Raw genomic sequence first — 20,051 nt, 5'->3', positions numbered from 1 at the left:
ATATAGATTTTCTTGCAAGAGAATTCCCTTTTCCTTGGTGTTCCTCTCGGGGCTCCAATACAACAAGCCAAAATTGACTATCAAATTTTCTATCCCGATCAAAAACTATATTTTTCGGAAGGCCATACAATCGGTATATGTTCTCTATGAACAATCTAGTCAATTCTGGTGTTTTAACATTAGTCGAAGTTGGAATAAACCTAGCCATTTTGGTTAACCTATCCACTATCAGCCACACAGAGTCGTGCCCCCTCTGTGTCCTGGGTAATGCGACGATAAAGTCCATGGAGATACTCTCCCATTTTCCCGAAGGAATCTCTAATGGGTGGAGAAGTCCTCCCATTTTCAATCTTTCAACTTTATTAACTTGGCACTTATTACATAAATTGACAACATAGTCAAGGACGTCCTTATTCATTCCAGGTCAATAGAACTGCCTTTTAATAAGACTATAAGTCTTATTAACTCCTGGATGTCCCGCACTAGGGGTATCATGACACTCAAAGAGTATTCGGTGCCTTATTTCTTCATCTTTCGGGACACATACCCTACCCTTTTAGAGTAAATAACCATTAATAATGGTAAAATTCTTCCACTTGAATCTCATTTGAGCAACCCTTGATGCCCCATTTCCTTATTGAACATCCTTGGATATTTCTTCCTCAGTGGAGGTCCTTTCATTTGGATCCCCATTTTCTATTGCTTCCCATATGTTGGAATATGCTGGATCAACCTGGCATTTCCCTTTTAAGGATTCAAGCAAATCGGAAGTGAACTGAGTAAAACTCAATTCATTTATGATGGGCATTGTGGTGAATGCATCAGCCACTATATTATACTTTCCTTTTCTATACCTTATCTCATAGTCGAACTCGTGGAGGAGTTCAGTCCATCTAGCTTTACGCCCTTGTAGATCCGGTTGGTCATTAAGCCACTTAATGCTTTTATGATCCGACAAGATCAAAATTTTGACACCGTACAAATAGTGCCTCCATTTCTTCATTGCATGTACTATTGCATATAGCTCCCTCTCATAAACAGAATAATTTCATTTTGTACAGTCTAATTTCTTGCTTTCAAAAGTAACTAGTCAACCTTCTTGTAATAAGACCACGCCTATTGTCCTATCACTAGCATCAGCTTCAACCATGAATGGTTTATTGGGATCCATAATTAATAGTATTGGAGCTATAGCAATAGCTACCTTAAGTTTTTGAAAACTTTCATTTTGGTCTATTCCCCGATTAAAGCTCTTCCCTTTCCCTTTAAGTTGGTTCATCATTGGAACAGCTATCTTGGCATAATCTCGAATGAATCTATGATAAAATCCAGATAAACCTAGGAAGATCTACAGCTCTTCCAAGTTCCTTGGAGATGGCCATTCAATAATTTCCCTTACTTTTTTTGGATCCATCTTGATTTCTTCTTTCGAGATAATATGCCCCAAATATTTGACCTCTTGTGCGAAAAAGTCACATTTAGTTTTCTTCGCATAAAGGGAGTAGATTCTTAACAATTAGAATACTAACCGTAAATGTTCCAAATGTTCTTCTCTTGATTTACTAAAGATCAAGATATCATCCAAGAAGACTACTACAAAGTGTCCTAGATAGGGCCGTAACACACTATTCATTAGCTTCATAAAAGTAGCTGGTTATTAATGAGGCCAAAAGGCATCACCAAAAAATCATAATGCCCATATCTAGTACGAAATGCCATCTTAAGAACATCTTGGGACTTAATTCCTACTTGGTGATAGCCTGATCTTAAGTCAATCTTTGTGAATATTTTTGCCCCTTGTAATTGATTAAAAAGATCTTCCATTCTAGGCATAGGAAACTTATTATTCACCGTTATCTTATTCTTCACCTTTATCTTATTAAGTGCTCTATAATCAACACAAAGTCGCATAGAACCATCCCTTTTCTTTACCAATAAAATTAGTGAAGCCCAAGGTGAATTGCTAGGTTGTGTAAAACCTTTATCAAGGTAATCCTTAATTTTTCTTTCGATATCTTGGTGCTATGTTTAACTTAGCTTATAAGGTGGTTTAGAAATAGGGTGTGTATCCCTATCTATGTCAATTGGGTGATTTACATCACCCCTATCTGGTGGAAGGCCACTTGGTAAATCAAAAGGAAACACATCTTTAAATTCATCTAACAAACCACTTAATTGATTACTTACATTCAACTCACAAACATAAGAAAATTATTGCTTTATATTATAGAAAGCAAAAGTGTTCTGTATAGGAAGGGACCATAACATATATACCTCACAAGCTTCCTTCTTTATTAGCTTCTGAACTTCAAGGGAACACATGAAAGGGTTATTAGATACTTCATGTTCACCTTGAATCACAAAAGTCTTACCATCCCTTTCAAATTTTAGTGTATTATGATGATAACTACGCTTTAAGGATGGTTCTACTTCCCATAGCCACTCCCTTCCTAAAGCAATATTGGCTATTTTCATATTTATAATTTGGAAATCAAGATTATCTTTATATCCTTGAATCTCAATTTTCAAATTGGATACCATTGTATCCCATATTTTATTATCCTGACCTTGCATCATACAAACAACATATTGATGGTCACTCTTTTGTTGGGGAAGTTTCAGCATTTTGACAAGTGCATAACTTGTGAAGTTGTGGGTGGCAGAGTCATCAATCATGACTCTAACCCTCTCCCCACCTATCGATCCATGCACTCTTACTAAATCATGTAGCTCGAAGGTAGGTTGCCACATAGAAGTTGACATACAACACCTGTGTTGTACATCCTTGTGCAAGACCTCTAAAGATTTATACTTTTCATGCCCCTTTAATTCCACGGTCTGCACTACATGGATTTGTTTCTCTTTTCCCTTTCCCTTGTCCTTATCCTTTCCTTTATCTTCCCCATTTTTCCTTTGAGGGAAATTCCAGGCAGCATGGTTAGGGGATAGGCAATTGAAACATAACCTTTCTTTTTTAGCCTTATCAAAGTCGTCTTGACTTAACTTCGGCGTTACATATTGTTTATTTTCAAAGGGTTGTTTATTACCCTAAAGGAATGGCATTTTCCTTTTAAATTTTCTTACAAATTTTGAGGCTTCAAATTCCTTAGTCTTGGGCTCCGTATCAGTGAGACTAGTGAGTGCACTTAGATGCGTATTATCTTCATTGATTAATGCAAATTTAATTGCCTCTTCAAGCGTCTTGGGTGAACTCCTTATTACTTCCTTTTTACAGGCCTTATCTAGTCCCCTTATAAATTCTCTTGTATTTTGAAATTCATCTATTCCTTCCAATTGAGGATTATCTCACAATACTCCTCGAGATATGTTAGCAAAGGTCTTCCCTTTTGTCTGACAAAATCCCAATCTTCCCAATTTCTTTCCATTTCATTTTCAAGAAGGAATTATTTCAAAAAGACCGATTCAAATTGAGCCCAAGTTTTAGGTATTTTATTTTCCTCCTTTAAAGTTCTCCACCATTTATATGCCTTTGGCCCCAAGGTCAAACTGGCCTCTAGCGCTTGAAGATGTGGTGGAGTATTCTTTAATTTGTGCAAATCTTCCCATTTTTGGAGGAAAATAAAGATAGTATCTTTATTTCTATCTTTTTCCTCCCCATGAAACTGAGGGGATTTCATATATTTTATCACTAGGTTATCCCTCGGCTTTTGGTGGGGTTCTCTAGGGTCTCGTATAGTCACATCTAGATCTTTCGATGAAGATGGAATATTCGAGGTCTCTACCTTACCTTTATCCCTTACTAGTAATAAAGCTAATTGAGATTTTATTTTTGTGAGTGCTTGAGTTATCAACTCCATTTGAACCCCCTGTGCTTGCACACAAGCAGTTAGATTGTCAAATTATTCTCGTGTAGTAAAAAAATTCTTCCCATTGTTCTTTTTGTATTTTCGTTTCATGGGGATCCACCGTAGGATGGTCCTCGGAACTAGAGTCTTTGGTTACCCCCTCTCTCTCTCTTCCTCCAACTAAACACTGGAATTAGAAAGCAAATATAAGAAATTTTTATATAAAGATGAGGTACTTCCCTGATCACAAAGGGGGCATGAAGAACTGTGTAGTTCTGCCAAGATCTGCACTAATTGTGTGCAGGTCACGTGGGAATAAGGCTTGTCAGGTAGGAATGCAGGATAAGGATGTGATTAAACACCCCCCCACCTGGTCACGTGTGAACAAAATTGTGGCCACAGTTGTAACTTGAAGCAAGAACTCGCCCGACTTGCATCATCCCACCGTGGTCGGGGATGAAGATTGCAAACAAAGCGTGACAACAGTTGTAACTTGAAGTGGGACGAAGATTGCATATGAAGCATGGTCCAAGCAGCTGAGATGGGACCTGATCACGTTTCGACGGGACAGAAACTACAGTCGAAGCGGGACCTATGCGACTGAAGGCGGGACCCGACAAGGACGAAATCTTTTCGGCAAGGCTGTGGCCCAACTGCTCTGATACCAGTTTTACAAGGTTTCGGATTGTCCTCTCTATGTTAGGAAAAAATAGCATGAGAGATTCCGTTCGTCTCACCACCGAGCCACGCCTAGAAGGTTGCTGGCTCCCCGATCGTGATCCGATTGCTAGCCATAAACTTCAGGTGAGTCATACTATCTTTAAACTCACTTACTTTCTAGGCTCTCCTTGACCCCGTTCAGGTGCCCAAGGCCCCTGGACGATCATCCCTCATGCTTGTCTCCCCCTAATGTTACATTTATTAATGTAACAATGTGTTTTATATACTTGGGTTCAAAGAGAGTGAGAAATGAGGGGCAGTTGATGTGACAACCCCTCTACTCATAAGGCAAAGCTCACTTTGGTCCCTTAAAGTAACACAATGTTGAGTTCTAAAACTAATATTTTTCTATAATGCGTGTTAACTCTTTCTAATTCATCATCTCAAAGTTTTGTAGAAAACTTGTAGGGTGTCAGTCTATTGAGACCACCCTACCATAGAACGGATCCGTTGGGAATTTTCCCTCCCACTTCCCATTTGAAATGGAGTCTCTTAATTATTTAATATGGTTGGCGTAACATAGAAAAACTTCTTCTTTAATTAATCCCTTTAGCATGAGGTCCCTTCATGTAATCTTAGGCATTGACGTAGCGACAAGTTTAAAGTAATATTTTCGCAAAAATAATTATTTACTCTAGTTTAATAATATCTTGGGGAGTCCACCTATAAGAAAGCATCTATATAACACATGTTCAAAGGATATTAAGAAATACCCTTTTTTTATATGCTATAAGGCCTTAAAATTACCTCTTTTACTTTATTAAACTTACAGTTTTTTTTCAAATTGTAATTAAAATAGCCCTTTTGTAAATATAAGCATGTAATTTTTCTTAAATATAATACCCTTTCTTTTGAACTCATGTGGTATCTTAGGTGTTCTATAATGTGGATCCCCCAAGAGTAATATTGCTTTATTTACATCAATAAATATATTCAAAATAGGACTTACCCAAAGACATTACTATCAATTTCTTCTCTTAGTAGACATTACTACCAATTTCTTCTCTTAGGTAGCATTAGGGCCTTTTGAGAAGCCATCCTAGGCTCGCATAGGGGTTAGACTAGTATTTGACACTCAAGGGATTTATGGCCAGAGTCCCCTTGACACCATGCCATTTCCTAGCTAACTTCACTCCCTATGGAGAGAACTCATGGTCTCTAAGTCCTAGCATCCAACATGGTAAATATAACCCCTTGGTGAAGGGCTTCCATAGATACACTTGGGGGAGGCATAATGTGTCTCTACATTTATCTTAATTTTTAAGTATAAGTCCTAAGTTTGGTATTGTTTAAGCACAAAAAGTTTTACTAATGCATCATCTCTATGTATCAAACAATCACTTGGATGTAAATAAAAATAGTTGGGACTTGTTCTAGATGGTGATCTCCCAATATCAGGTTTCACTTAGTTATGGGTGGCATGAATTAGAGGTATAAAGGGTTATCCTAACTCTTAGAAGGGAAAATCACTCTTGATAATATCCAAAGTAAATAGCTCTAGACTCATAAATTCAATGATCTTTCCATGAGTCTGATTTTCTCATTTAGGGACCTTTGTGTTGAGAAATGTGCAATCATACCCACTTTAGATCCTCTTTGTACATGAATAGCAAGGCAAAGGATCACATTGAAAATAAAGCCTTAGACTAGATCATGTATGCATGGTTTATTAAAACTGCAATTAGTGAATACTATGGTCCCTTTCCACATTTTTCCACCTACCAATACCACCTACTATAAGCCTATAAAAGGCACTCATCCCCACACTCAATCTATCCATCATTCTCATTTAGTTGTACTTGCATTATGCTTGAATAATATGATTTGTTTTTCTTTGTCATTACTTATGTCCCATTATGATTGTCTACTTGCTTATCAGTGATCCACCCTAGCATGCATCCTCAATATTTTAACATGGTATCAAAGCAAGTTTCAATGCTAATGAGTCATTAGGCCACTAGTTATGTAAATTAGGTCATTTCAGTTTGAATTTTCGGCTCCCTCCACTTTCCCATGAATCTCTCACCTACCTCCGTTGCCATTCACCTTCATAGGAGGGCTTGAATCTCTTCTCCCATGCATTATCAGTCTTTGCTCTCTTTTGGAGAACTCTTCTTTGACTCAGGGCACTCTTGCCCATCACTTCAAAATCCGACATTGTGCACTCATTGCTCTAGCATTGCATCTGTACTAGTCCATTGCTATTTTCTGCACCTTCACTAGTCGTACCATGCCTTCGACATGCACACACAATGATGTTTATGAAGATCATAGGGCTTTTGAATCCTATCACTTGAGCTTCTTCGTCATCAAGTATTATGACAAATGGCTCACTCAATTTTCTTTGAGCAAAATATCAGTCACCTATCAAAACCCTAGAGAGGGCAGCCATAGCTATCAAACTTCAAGCTCATTCTAAACTTATTTCTCTCACTCCTTTGGCTCAAATTAAGTCACCAACTTTCTAATCAACCCCAACACTCAGTTTCTAGTAGACTCTCACATCAAATCAGCAAGGAAAGGATTCAACTTTTACATTGAACATCAAAGGCTCAACTAGCTAGTATCTCTTGATACTCACATGGTGCTTTTTGGCACTAGTCCTCATTATGTCTTTTGACACACTCAACTTCAACTCTCTTGCTAGTCTACTCTCTGTTCATTTGCTACTGCTCCTACCAACAAAATGGGAAAAGATTCACCCTCATGTCGATTCAATGGTGTCGCGTTCCACACATGGCAATGATCAAACTAATCTTAATGATGAAGAAAGGCTTGGGGTCAATCACAAGTGATCAAGAGAAGAAACCAAGGGAAGTTGCACTCTCAGTAATATGTGATAGAAATGATGAGAGGGCTCAATGTATTATCAAGTTTGAACTTGATGACAACTACATTCATCATGTTGATGATTGTGAAACTTCTCAAGCAGCATGGGATTGGTTAGAAACCTTGTTTGAAGCTCACTCAAAATCCTCCAAATATGGCTTGCTAATTGAATTTTTTAGACTTGATATGAAAGGTAGTACCTCACTTGCAACTCATTGGAATTATATGGAAAGCTTGTTGACACAACTTATAGGGATCAACTTGAAGAGACATTTGTATTGGAGTACTTCACAAAATTCTTTCACCTGAGTATGATAATGTGTCTACCACATTAATCAACATGCCAAAGCCAAAGCTTGTGGATATCAAAGCTTCTCTCCTTGAAGAGTAAAAGAAGATCAAGAGAAAAGGAGAAGCAAGCACCCCAAGAGGAGACCAACACCTCCTCTATGTGAAGGACAAAGAAGAAGAACATAGTTTGTGATTTTTGCAAAATAACTAGGCATATTAAGAAGTTTTGTCATGCTAGGAAAATATCTCAAAGAGCATATTTTGCAATAGTCAAATAAGATGAAGACAACAATGGAGAAGAAGAAGAAGAACAAGAAGACACCCAAGAGCAAAAGGATAGGACTCACCAGTCCCTCTTTTGTAGCTCATTTTCTAATAGACTTTTTTAGGTTGTAAATGTGTACTTGCCTAATGTTCTTACCATAAGCTCTTGTACTCATCATGTAACCTTTACACTATAGCCTCTATACTCTTAGTGAGGCCTTATGATAGCCTCTAGCTTTATATGGCTTTTTTTTTCCATGTCTACACTTACCAAGGCTCTACTCATGATAGCCTCTATATACTCGGTGTCTTTCTTGGTTGTGATTGAGGAGGGGTGTTGAGAAATGTGCAATCACACCCACTTTATAGCCCCTTTGTAATGAACAGTAAGGCAAAGGATGACATTGCAAATAAAGCCTTAGACTAGGTCATGTATGCATGGTTTATTAAAACCACAGTTGGTGAATACCATGGTCCCTTTCCACCTTTTTTCACCTACCAATACCTCCTATTGTAAGCATATAATAAAAGGCACTCATCCCCACACTCAATATATCCATAAGTCTCATTCAATTGTACTTGCATTATGCTTGAATAATATCAGTTGTCCTTCTTTTTCATTACTTATGTCTCATTATGATTATCATGCATCCTCAATATTTTAACACTTTGGCCACTTTGATCCAAACAATTGGGTTTAAAGCTATTGAATCTATATGGTTATGATTGTTTAAATCATAGCTTCTTGAGAATCAAATTGACTCAAATCCTTGTAAGGTTGTGAAGTGTACTTCCTCAAGTGGATGAAAAGAGAGACAGAAATCCCTAGTTTTCTCTAGGGTTCTAATTTCTTAATCGTAATTACTTAGAGTAATAAAGAGAAGACTAGCATCTTCAATAGAATAGCATGGAATTGATAAACTATGTCGATTTCCTATCTAATCAAGATGATTCTTCTCATTATAGGTGCTTTACTAGGGTAATGACAAAACTTATCATACTTAGGTCTATATTCGAAAGAAGATTTGATCTTATAGATATTCTAGAGTTTAACCTTTATTAGATTTAACCCTCAACAATGGTAAATTTTAGACTTGACTTAACTTTCCCGTAGCAGTTATCTACAACAAAGATAAGGTCTATTTGCATATGAGAAGAAAAAGGATAAAGTTAGTAATCAATATCTCATATTTTCTTGCATATCTTAATACTTTCTATCCTTCTCTACACATTTATTCAACGATACTATTTTTTGAGGTAATGTGCGATCATTAGGATTTTACCCATCATTGAGAAGCATGCTCCTTAGGGACGTCCTTCCAAGTTGTCGCAAAATATGGATATACACGTGGACCCATAAGGTGTCTAAATTTGGAGGATATATTCTAGATTTATCTACTTTAACTTAACTTAGTACAATTGTTTAATTTAACTAAAACCTATGATGTAATAATCTTAGAAGGAGCCTAGGTTTGGTTTGGAGCAACCTTGTTCGCACGTGCAACCCCTTGACCAACTCTCTTACTTCTATGCTTTGAGGCTATCATTGCTTTTGCAGACTCTAGAATTTGTAACATGTCCTGCTCATGACCTCTACAGTTTGCAATGCATCCAATGTGCTCAGGATCTTGGGTGGACTTGGAGCCTCAATCCATTGCTTACTCATATTGCATTCTCTTTAGATGTGGTGATGAATCTCTAGAAGATGAGAGAGCCTTGACGGTGCTGAGGATAGACTTTTGGGTGATGAGAGACCTTGGTGGAGTTGAGAGTTCATAAGTTGGAGGGTGCCTTGAGTCTCTAGTTTCCCTACATTATCGATTTCCTCCCTTTCTTCATGCTCTTAGCCTCTCTTTCTCTATCTCTGTCTCTCTCCCTCTATATCTCTCTATCGATTCTATATTTATTTATTTATTTATTTATTTATTTATTTCTCTCTCTATATTTCAACATAAGTAAATTCTTTTGTAAAAATGAGAGCATGCTAAGGAATAATGGAAGGAAGATGGAACCTTAGTATTCTTCTATAAGACAATGTGGATGTCACATTTGAATTAATGGCTCGTTGCAATTTGGAGTTGACAAAATTGTGCACAATGATGATCATGAAGTTGAGGATTCCAAGGATAATGATAAGAATGAGGGAAAAGGTGATGATGACATGTCTCTTTTTCCAGGGGCTTGATGACTATTTATAACCTTTAATGGTTATAGTTTTTGTTTACTAGCCTTAGGATAGTTTTTATTACTAACCTTAGGAAAATTACATCCTCTCCCCTTTAGAGGAATTGAGATGTCCTCAACTTGAGAAAATTGGGGATATTTTTTATATAAAGTATCTTGATGGTTGATTAAAGTGGCATAATTTTCAAGATAATATTTGCACTGAACAAGGTATTCCCTAAGAGTTTTATTCCTAAGGACTCTCTCTTTTACATTCAAAAATTTTTTAGGTTAAAGCTTAACGATTCCTTGGCTTGGTATTACACATCAAGAACATGATCGGGGCTTGGTATATAGACTTTCAACAAGCTAACATGGAATACATTGTGGATTTTCAAGTGCTCTAGGAGTTGCAATTTATATGCATTAGGCCCTAAACACTTGAGGATTTTATTAGGGCCCACAATAACTTGGAATTATCTTCTTGAATTCCCCCAATGATAGGGAACTCTTCTTTGGATGAACATGGAGGAAAACCATGTCTTCTTCCTTGAAGATTCATTCTTGCCTTTTTAAATCAATATAAGCCTTTTCTTATCGATCCTTGGTTTCTTGAATGTCTTATATGATGGCTTTAACCTATTCATTCATGTTCTCTAGCATTTTTTTTGAGGATTCTACCTTTATGGTAGGATCTAAAAATTTAACCAGAGTAAGACAGTCTTGCCCATACAATGCCAAGAGAGGAGTCATCTCAATGATTTGATGATAGGATGCAGTGTAGGAAAATTTTACTAAAGTCAAGTATTGCATCCATTTCTTAGGTTCTTTCCAATAATATGCTCTAATTATGTCCTCAATGACTTCATTAACTTGCTCCATTTGGCCATTAGTTTGGGGATGGTAAGCTATATTGAAGTAAAATTGGGCCCTAGTGGCTTCAAATACGCTCTTCCAAAAATGTAAAGGAAATCGTAATCATTGACAATCCTCTTGGGTAATCCATGGCATCTAAAATTTTCCTTTTCAAAGAGCCTTGCAATGTCTAAAGACTTATAATTTGTTTTGATTGGGAGAAGATGAGAAATGTCATTTATCAACATTTGAGTGATGAGCTCCCAAAGGATGAGCTGACTCTCCTTGGCATTTTTGGGCTACGGGATGAATGCAGGCCTGAGATAGCTAATGTTGTCCTTATTTCTCAAAATGCTGGCATGATGATCAGACATGTGACAGCTGATCACATCACTACTGCAAAAGCAATTGCCATAGAATGTGGTATTCTGGGAAATGGTGATGAGGCCATGAATCTTCTATGTTCTTTGGAGGCAGCACACAAGTGCAACATCCGGTCATGCAAGCAAGTGCATCCTTAACAAAGAAAACAATGTTTGTGAACCATCTAAAGAAATACTGACGCAGGCATTGTACTAGCTTGTCATGGTCTTGCTCTTCCAAACGGTGGGCCTAAAATTATTTAAATTTGCATGGACCTAACATTGAGTGACAACACCACCATCATCTTCACCTTGTTCATCCTTTTCCAAATCCTCAACCAGATCTATGCTGACCGCAATAGTCCCAGTGGTCTCTGGAGAAGCCTCTATCGAAACGGGCTCTTCTTGACTATGTCATCATTTCGTTGTTGGTGCATGTTTGCATCGTGGAGGTTCCTAGCATAAATTACTTCAACACTGTGAGGCTACAATGGAAGCCATGGATGCTTTGTGCGGTGGCTGCTCTGCTGTGCTACCCAGTGTTCTTGATTCCTAGTCAGTCCCAGTCTACTGGCAGCAGTACACTGACAGTGTGCATGTGAAGACATCATGAGAGCCATGTGTCTACTACACCATGATTCATGCATAGGACATACCTCTCCTCCTATATGCAACTGTCTCGAGGTCTCCAACTTTGTTGACCCCCTTCAATATGTCTCATATGCTGAACTTACCATTCTCCAAGCTTATTGCTATATGTTCATTGAGTGTGGTATCATGTCTTACCTTGTCACTCTTCCCATCCCTACCCTCAAGATGCAAACCGATCTCTCCCCCTTACTAGAAATGAATCCACCATGCCTACTAAGGAAAAGAGACATTGTCAACATCCAACCTCACATCCATCTAGATCAATGGCATTGACTTCATGCTCATCCATTTTCCCTTGGGGGATTATATCATCCACTAATTGCACAAACACGACTCATCTTGTATACAACTCACATGGCTTATTTCTCTCAAGTAGCTCTAGTGATTCCTCTAATCATGATAGGAACTTTGGTGCTAGATAAGTGTCAATATCAATAGCACCTTGAACTCCCCTTGCCTATCTTGATCTTCCCATCGACTTCTATATACAACTCACTACACTCTCCTCATGAGTCACAATATGCCTCCTATATACTCCACTAATCAGGGAACCTCTCAACCACCTCCTTTACACTCACACCCCTCCCCCATAAACCTTCCTCTATGACAACCACCATTACTTTTGAGAAGTATGTTGCTCTAGAGCCCCACTTGGACTCTTCATCACAAGAAAGAGGAAGCTTACACCTAGCTCCTTTTGTTTTCCCTCATTTTTCCTCAACTTTCCAATCCCTTATCTTGGCCTCATACCCACTTATGTACTCATCAACTAATGCCAATGTTTACAAAATTTGACCCCATCACTTTAAGGAAGTGTTTGGGAAAGATTGCTTCTTTTTAATTGTTTTATGAGTTGTATCTAAAGGATGTTCAATGAACTTCTTATAACATGATAATTAAGGAAGAGCTGGCTCTAGACCAATAGGAGTAAAGCGTTAGTAATAAAAATTCTATTTTTAAAAAATTAAAAATATTTTTTTAAAATATATAAAGATGTATAATTATAAATTTTGGCTTTAAATATTTGCTTTTGATCCATTGTATTGTAATTATAGTAGTGTTTATATTAATGAACACTGTCCACAAAGGGAAGTTGGGAGGTCATTCTATTTGTCTTCCATCGCATTGAGGTTGTCTTCTATCGCATCTTTCAAGGCAAGTTATCTCTAGAACAGCACCCATAGTGCGAGGGTCTCTTCTCTTGCAATCTTCATTCTCATAGTGTAAGGCTCTCATGTCCCTCATGAACCCTCTTTTCTTCTTGCTCTTGAGATCAAGGCTAGGACGAGAAGAACAAACTAGTATAGACTATGATATTAACTACAAAGTATGGTTTTAAATGTAGCTCTATTGCTAAACTAGTATAGACTATGATATTAACTATGCAACTAAAATATGTTATTAATGTTAACTATGTTATGGGCCAGTTTTTTTGCAGTCTTGGAGTTGTAATTGTGGAGCTCATAATTTCATCAACCTTGGATTGAAGATTGAAGATACTCAAGTAAGGGATGTCTTCTTCTACAATCACATTAAGAAAGTGTACATCTAACTATAAGTGTGCACATAGTACTGAAGGTTGGCAATTAGTGAACTGTAGTACTTATTTTAGACATGCTAAAAATGACATGTTCGGGATTACGCATTCTTCTCTAAAAAGATCACATCCTAGTGAACCAAGGGACTCAAATGTGCAAGGAGATCATCTTGAGAACCGAAGGCACGAAGAATCATCTCCAATGCATGGTGAAACTAATATAGATGATTTAAATAGACAACGTAGGTGGTGTGATTGCCTTGCATATTGTAATGGTGGGAGGAGTGTTGGTCAACAAACTTTTCTTAGGCACCAAGAGTTGAAGGCCAAATATGATGCACTAAGTATGAAAATTGGTTTTACTCCTTCTAATGAAAGGCAACATAAACGAGGCAATGATCAAACTATCAATACTTCTATAAGTCCCCCCTTCAGTCATGACAACAACTCAATTAACCATGCTAAGTTTCCTCAAATAGATCCTTCTATAGACAATCACATATCTATTATTGGGCCATCATTATATCAACAAACTATACAAAAAATAATTGAGCTTCAAGCTCTTTGGGATGAGAACCAAATATCAATTAGTGCACAAGAGAAGATGCTCCAATTATTATTTGGAGACATGGGCAATCGAAGGGCTAGGGCTCAAAGAGTTGAAGAGTGCAAGCCAAGTTTAAGTAAGCTATTAGTGCAACTACCTGATACATGGGATGGAAACCTTGATGGAGTGAGAGTCTCGACATCTTGGGAGCAACTTGACTCTATGTATCATGGTCTTGTAGGTTTTTCATGGGAAGTAAAAACAATGATCATGAAATTGAACTTCTTACACCTAGTAAAGAAGATTCTTATGCCAAAGATGTAGTCTTGTGTTCTTGCAAACAAAATATGCGAAAAAGAATACTAAAGAGTGATTGTATTGAATGTTCTGAAAAGTGTAAAAAATACAATAAACCGAGGAGAGAAATGTTAGCTTTTGATTATTTACCTCTAAAGAAACAATTAGAGCTTTTAGTGCGATCCAAGACACTTTTTCATGATTTCCTAAGCATGTGGCGTTATAAAACAAGATGGTTAGGGAAAGATATCCATATGCAACCAGAATTCATAAATGAGTTTTGGGATTGAACAAAGTGTCGTGAGTATCAAGATTTTTGGAATCCTGATGCTGAGTATGAGATGGTTGTTGCGTGCAACAACCCTACATGTGAGAAAGTATATACAACTTTTCCAAGGTCTTGTTTTTCAATAGTTCTAGAACAAAATTTTGACCAAGAGATGCAAGAGTATAATTTTGTTTGTAAAAGATGTCAACATCTCAACAAATGTAAAAAGAAAATGTATAGAGGTGATCCTCAGAACTTGGCACTTCTTTTACATTGGGATGGCTTCCAAGCCTCTCGTACCACTCAAAAGGACTGTGGTGTGGTTGAAATTAAGGTCCTTAATGGTGGGAAGGGTTCCATATTAGGCATTATTCTTGTTTTATTCATACCTTTTAGTTGCTCTAAATTTATTCGTAATACTCTTGATGTATTTCAAACTTTTTTAAGACCACTTATTAGTGAGCTACAAGACCTTTACATAAATGGTATGCAAGTGTCATACAACTACCCTATAGAAAAGATTTTTGAAAATCCAATGGGACAATCAAACTTTTGTTTTGTTAGATTAATGCTAATGATGGTTACAGGGGATCATCTTGCACAATGCAAAATAGGATCCTTCAAAGATGGTGGGCAATTCTTTTGTCGTAGAGACAAAGCCCAAGCTACTCTTGATACTAGTAATCCCTCATTCCAAGGACGTTACCTTTACAATGGTACTCGATATCAAGCAAGATATCCTCCAACCCAACGATCCATAGGTGAAATGATTGATGCCTTATCAAGTTCAAAGAGGGCATCCACACAAGCTGAAAAGGATGGAAAACTAAAGCTTACAGGATTAGCTGGAGAGTTTATTCTACGGAAATTGTATAATTTGTATGGTTTTAACTTGTCAATAAACTTGGTATATGATGCGATGCATGTGTTATCTCTAAATATATTTCAAAAATACATACGATTACTCATGAGAGCCATGCCCAATGAAAAGAAAAAGATGATAGATTTTTGTTGTGAAAAGGCTTATAAGCTCTCTCCACCCTCTATTTTTCATGGACGGTGGTCTTGTAATCCAAGTAAGTACTATGAAAGCTTTAAGGCCGAAGAGAACCAAAAGTTCATCCAATGGTGCTTACAATATATTTTAGGTATAGTTGATGAGATACCAAAGTCAATTTTTGACCTAGGTTTGTTGCTCATAGATATTGCACATGCCTTCTATAGTTATATTCGATGTATTGGTTGGTCAAAAGAATGTTTAGGTGTTGTACGTACTTTGTTTTCTGCTTTTGGAGAGTTCGAAAGGAAGAAGCCTTTGGTTCTAATTCTTCTCCCTTAGAACATGTTGCAGAAAATGGAGAACTACTATATGACATATTGAGACATGGATCACATGATGTGTATTGGTGTTGTGACTTTGAGCGAATGGTAGCATTATATATAGCGGTAAAGACTAATAATCGCTTTAACGAAATATCTTATGTAAATTATTATAAGAGGACATTCTTCACTTCAATATTTAAGTTATTAGAAATGTAAGTAGATGGGCTTTTGCCACATGAAAGAATGCTTATCCAAGTACATGCATGTCTTGTTTTATCTGATGGTTATCCTTTCACTGATTACCAGACACTGTGTTGTTATTCATTTCATGAGAATGGCATTGTGGAGGTTTCTTCAATTGAGAAGGCAAAGGAGATGCGGAAACTTTTTGAAAGAGATGATTCCCAATATCCTTGTAACATAATGATGCGTGAAAAAGGCGTTTTAATCACAAAAAAGAGAAGAAAACATAGGCCCCTTTCATCAGAAGAACAAAAATATATTGCACAATTTCTTGGTCTTCAAGAGAATGCACTAGTAGGACATCTAGTTACCACATATAGAAGATTTCTTTATAATGGAGAAATATACAAGATCGCAGATGACGTCGTGGTAAAACTGATACTTTTTGTAGTTTGTTAGAAAGTATAGGTCATTGGAAAGCAAGACTCACTATTTTTTTTTCCATTCAATGGGATGGAGAGTATTACACCTTTTTTAGTGGAGAATATTACAAGCAATGCATAACTATAGAAGAAAATGAAGAATGCTTACTTATAGATCAAATCATGGGAATGAGTGTACTACAAACTCAACGACTTTCATTTACATGGGATTGCATAAGACCATTGAGTTCTTTATTGCATAAGTTTGTTCCTTTACCTTTACATAATAGACTTGTTGGAAATGAGGTAAAAGATCTAATTCAAAGAACAAGATTATTACAAATAGGGGCAGTTGGTTGTATACCTCCTTGGTTAGAAAAATATGATATAGTGTTGGCAAGAAAACATGATGATGACATGGATGGGGAGTACATTCATGCAATGATAAGAGAGGTAAATTATGAAGAAAAAAGGTGCAAATTGTCATGGTTGAAGTGTGATCATAAAAGAAGTACATGGAGAATTGATATTGATGAAGATATTTGGAGGGATTGGAACTTGTGTAGCATGGTAATGTCAAACTTTGAAGTTACAAAGAGAAGGAGAGTAACATTATCAATTGGAGAGTCTATGGATGTTTCAATAGTGTGGAGATCACGTGACGTAACTTGACTACTTTAGAGAGAGAGAGAGAGTGTGTGTGTGTGTGTGTTGTATTCTTGGAGATCCAAATGGGTGCTAGTAGCATTGGTCATAATGGACATCATTATCTGATCGCCATCGACCCATTGTGTATATCATAATGCTTTATCTATGGGTGTTTATATATTAGGACAGTATCTTGTGGATATAGCTCATGTTGTGTCTCATGTATAGGTAGTTGGACCTTTGTTTGTATGTGTGTGTGTGTGCATGTGTGATTATTGTTATTTCTTTTTATAAAGAATGAGAAAATTTCTTGCTTGGAGACGATTAATGTATGGATATAATCACTTGTTTGAGGAATACTAGCATATAAAGTTGTAAATTTGATTTTAGCTTGTCTCATGGTTTGTATAGTTGTATATTTTATTGCTGTATGGTGTTTTTCTTTAAAACTTAAAAGCCCATTAAAATCATTGAGAGAGAGAGAGAAAAATAGAGTGTGATCATTGTTGTATCCTTTTTATATGATTGATTGATTCTTTATTGGTTGAATATTAACATAGTTTCTTGATTTAATTTTAGCTTGTCTCATGGCCTCCTCAAGTCAACAAACTCTAGATTCAATGATGCAAACTATCATTACTCTGCAAAAAACAATTGAGGAACTAAAATCAAAGAATGATAGTTCTGAACAAATAGTGAGCATGAGCAAACCAGTTTCAATACAAAGTAAAAGAGTCCAATTGCCACCTCAAAAGCAAATCAAGAGTATACAAATAGGGGATGTATCTCTGATGAAGACTCCTACATATTACCAGATTTTCAAACCACCTAAAAGGATTAGTCGAGAAGACCTAGATGAGTTTGGAAAACCATTTTTACTAAAATACTATCAAGATACGCAAAATGTTAGGTATTGTGCTAATCACAGAAAAGTGTATAATTGGGTCAAGAGCCATGAGATTGGCAAGAATTTGCGGTTTCATAATAATAAATATGACAAACATAGAATTTTAGAGATCATAGATCAAAACTATGATCAAATTTTACCCCTTGAGTTTCCTAGTGCTTCCTACCTTTGGAAAAAGGAGGATGTATATCTGTACTATCTTTCTATTGCTCAAAATTTGAGAAAGGAACTCAAGAGGAAAAGATCATCTTTGGTGGATATATATTTGGTAAGCATACTTATTTATCAAATTTTTCTCACCATAGATTATATACATAAGAAATTGGTACTGATTGGCACAACTATGTTTTTTTAATAGAAGAATCATAGCTTCAAGCAAGTAGATATGCAATAAAACCGGTAAGATTTGCAATTTTCATCTCAAGTTTTATTTTTTCTATTGTATAATTTTTATTATCTTTATCTTTATTATAATCATTTCACTTTAAGTTTCTTAGATATAATTACCTTTCATTATATTTTCTCTAAAATTTTAGGATACAAGTGACGAGGTGTATTATCCACAACTTATGGTGGAAGAACAATGTATCTTTTCTGAGAATAGTGCAACACATGTATGTACATCGTTCACTCATTTAAATATTTTAATATTTAGAGTTTTTAGTTTTTGATATTGATTTCAATTTTCTTTCTTGTACTAGTTGGAATCTCACAATGATGGTCCACCTCTTGTTTTAATTTCTGCTTTCAAAAAATGTAAAAAAAATAATGAAATGGTTAGTATACCTTGGTTTGTAGTCTTTTTCCAATTGATTATCTCTAACACTTAACCTATGTTTCAAGACTATTTAAACTCGGATCATAGTTTTATGGAGCTACTACAAGGAATTCCATCTGTATAAAGGAAATATACATATATTCTTAATTTTTGTATACTTTTAAATTAAAAGATATTCCATTTTAAGTTTTACTTTTCTTGTATTATAGGGTTCATGTAGTAGTGAACACTCTCTTCCACAAGATATGATCTAAGATCTTGAGGAGGTTGAAGTAGCACGGAAAAGTCTTCGTGTACAAAAGGTATGCTTAGCCATCTCTTGATATTTTATTTTAATATATGCATTTAATAAATTATATCTAATTATAAACTTATTGTGATAAGATGAGTGAGAAAATGCAACAAAGCAAGCGACAACAAAAGGAGAGTAAGGGAAAAAATAAGAAATTATCTAAGGTACTTCTTTGCATTTCTTTTTACTAAATGTGGCATAATTTAAATTTTTTAACTTTATTTTCCTGTCTATACTTTAGGCTATCGACCATGTTGAGCCATCAAAAAGTGTGGATCCTTCTAATATAGAATTGCCATCAAGAACTTCATTGGTAACTCAATGTTATTAAATATTAAGACAATAGAGTAGCCAATTAACTTAGGATGTAGTAGCACACTAATCTATGTTGTATTTCTAAAATGCAGGTTGTTAATGCCTTTGAAGAGGAAGACCAAGAAACCATTCTCCTCAAATATTTGGACATCCAATCCATTGATGAGCTATATGCCATCATTAAAATCTACATATGGTGTTATTAAGAGAGATCCTACTTTTTTAGGAGGACGCAATGAGCAAACATTGCCAGCCATGAGAAAAGCTCTCATGGATTGGTTACTCTATAGAGAGAAAATTCACGTCACAAAAAATCACAATAAACCTTTGAGTATTGATGATATATGCATCTTGAATTGACCTCTTTATTAATGAAGATAACATATTTTAATTCTTTCTATTATTTTAATTTATATTTTTTACCATAATAGTAATTCTTAAAACTATCTACATGATTGCAGCTAGTTTTCTTATATATGAAAAATACTATATGATTAGTTCTAACTAGTTTATTTATATAGTAAAATTTCACTACATGGATAACTAGAGAATTTTGAAATTCCTATACATGAATATGTTACTATATCACTAAC

At 36.0% G+C, this 20,051-nt stretch overlaps 1 protein-coding gene across 1 annotated transcript in view; it reads right to left on the bottom strand.

Annotated features, from left to right (window-relative positions):
- Positions 1–20,051, bottom strand: part of LOC148017624 (uncharacterized) — a 186,196-nt gene that overhangs the window by 164,773 nt on the left and 1,372 nt on the right.

The sequence above is a fragment of the Lygodium microphyllum genome, chromosome 22, assembly GCF_053477565.2.
Source record: "Lygodium microphyllum isolate KBCC chromosome 22, Lygodium_microphyllum_v1.1.10, whole genome shotgun sequence".
NCBI lineage: Eukaryota > Viridiplantae > Streptophyta > Polypodiopsida > Schizaeales > Lygodiaceae > Lygodium > Lygodium microphyllum.
The sequence above is the reverse complement of the archived record's forward strand: the minus strand, read 5'-3'. Positions and strand labels throughout refer to the sequence as shown.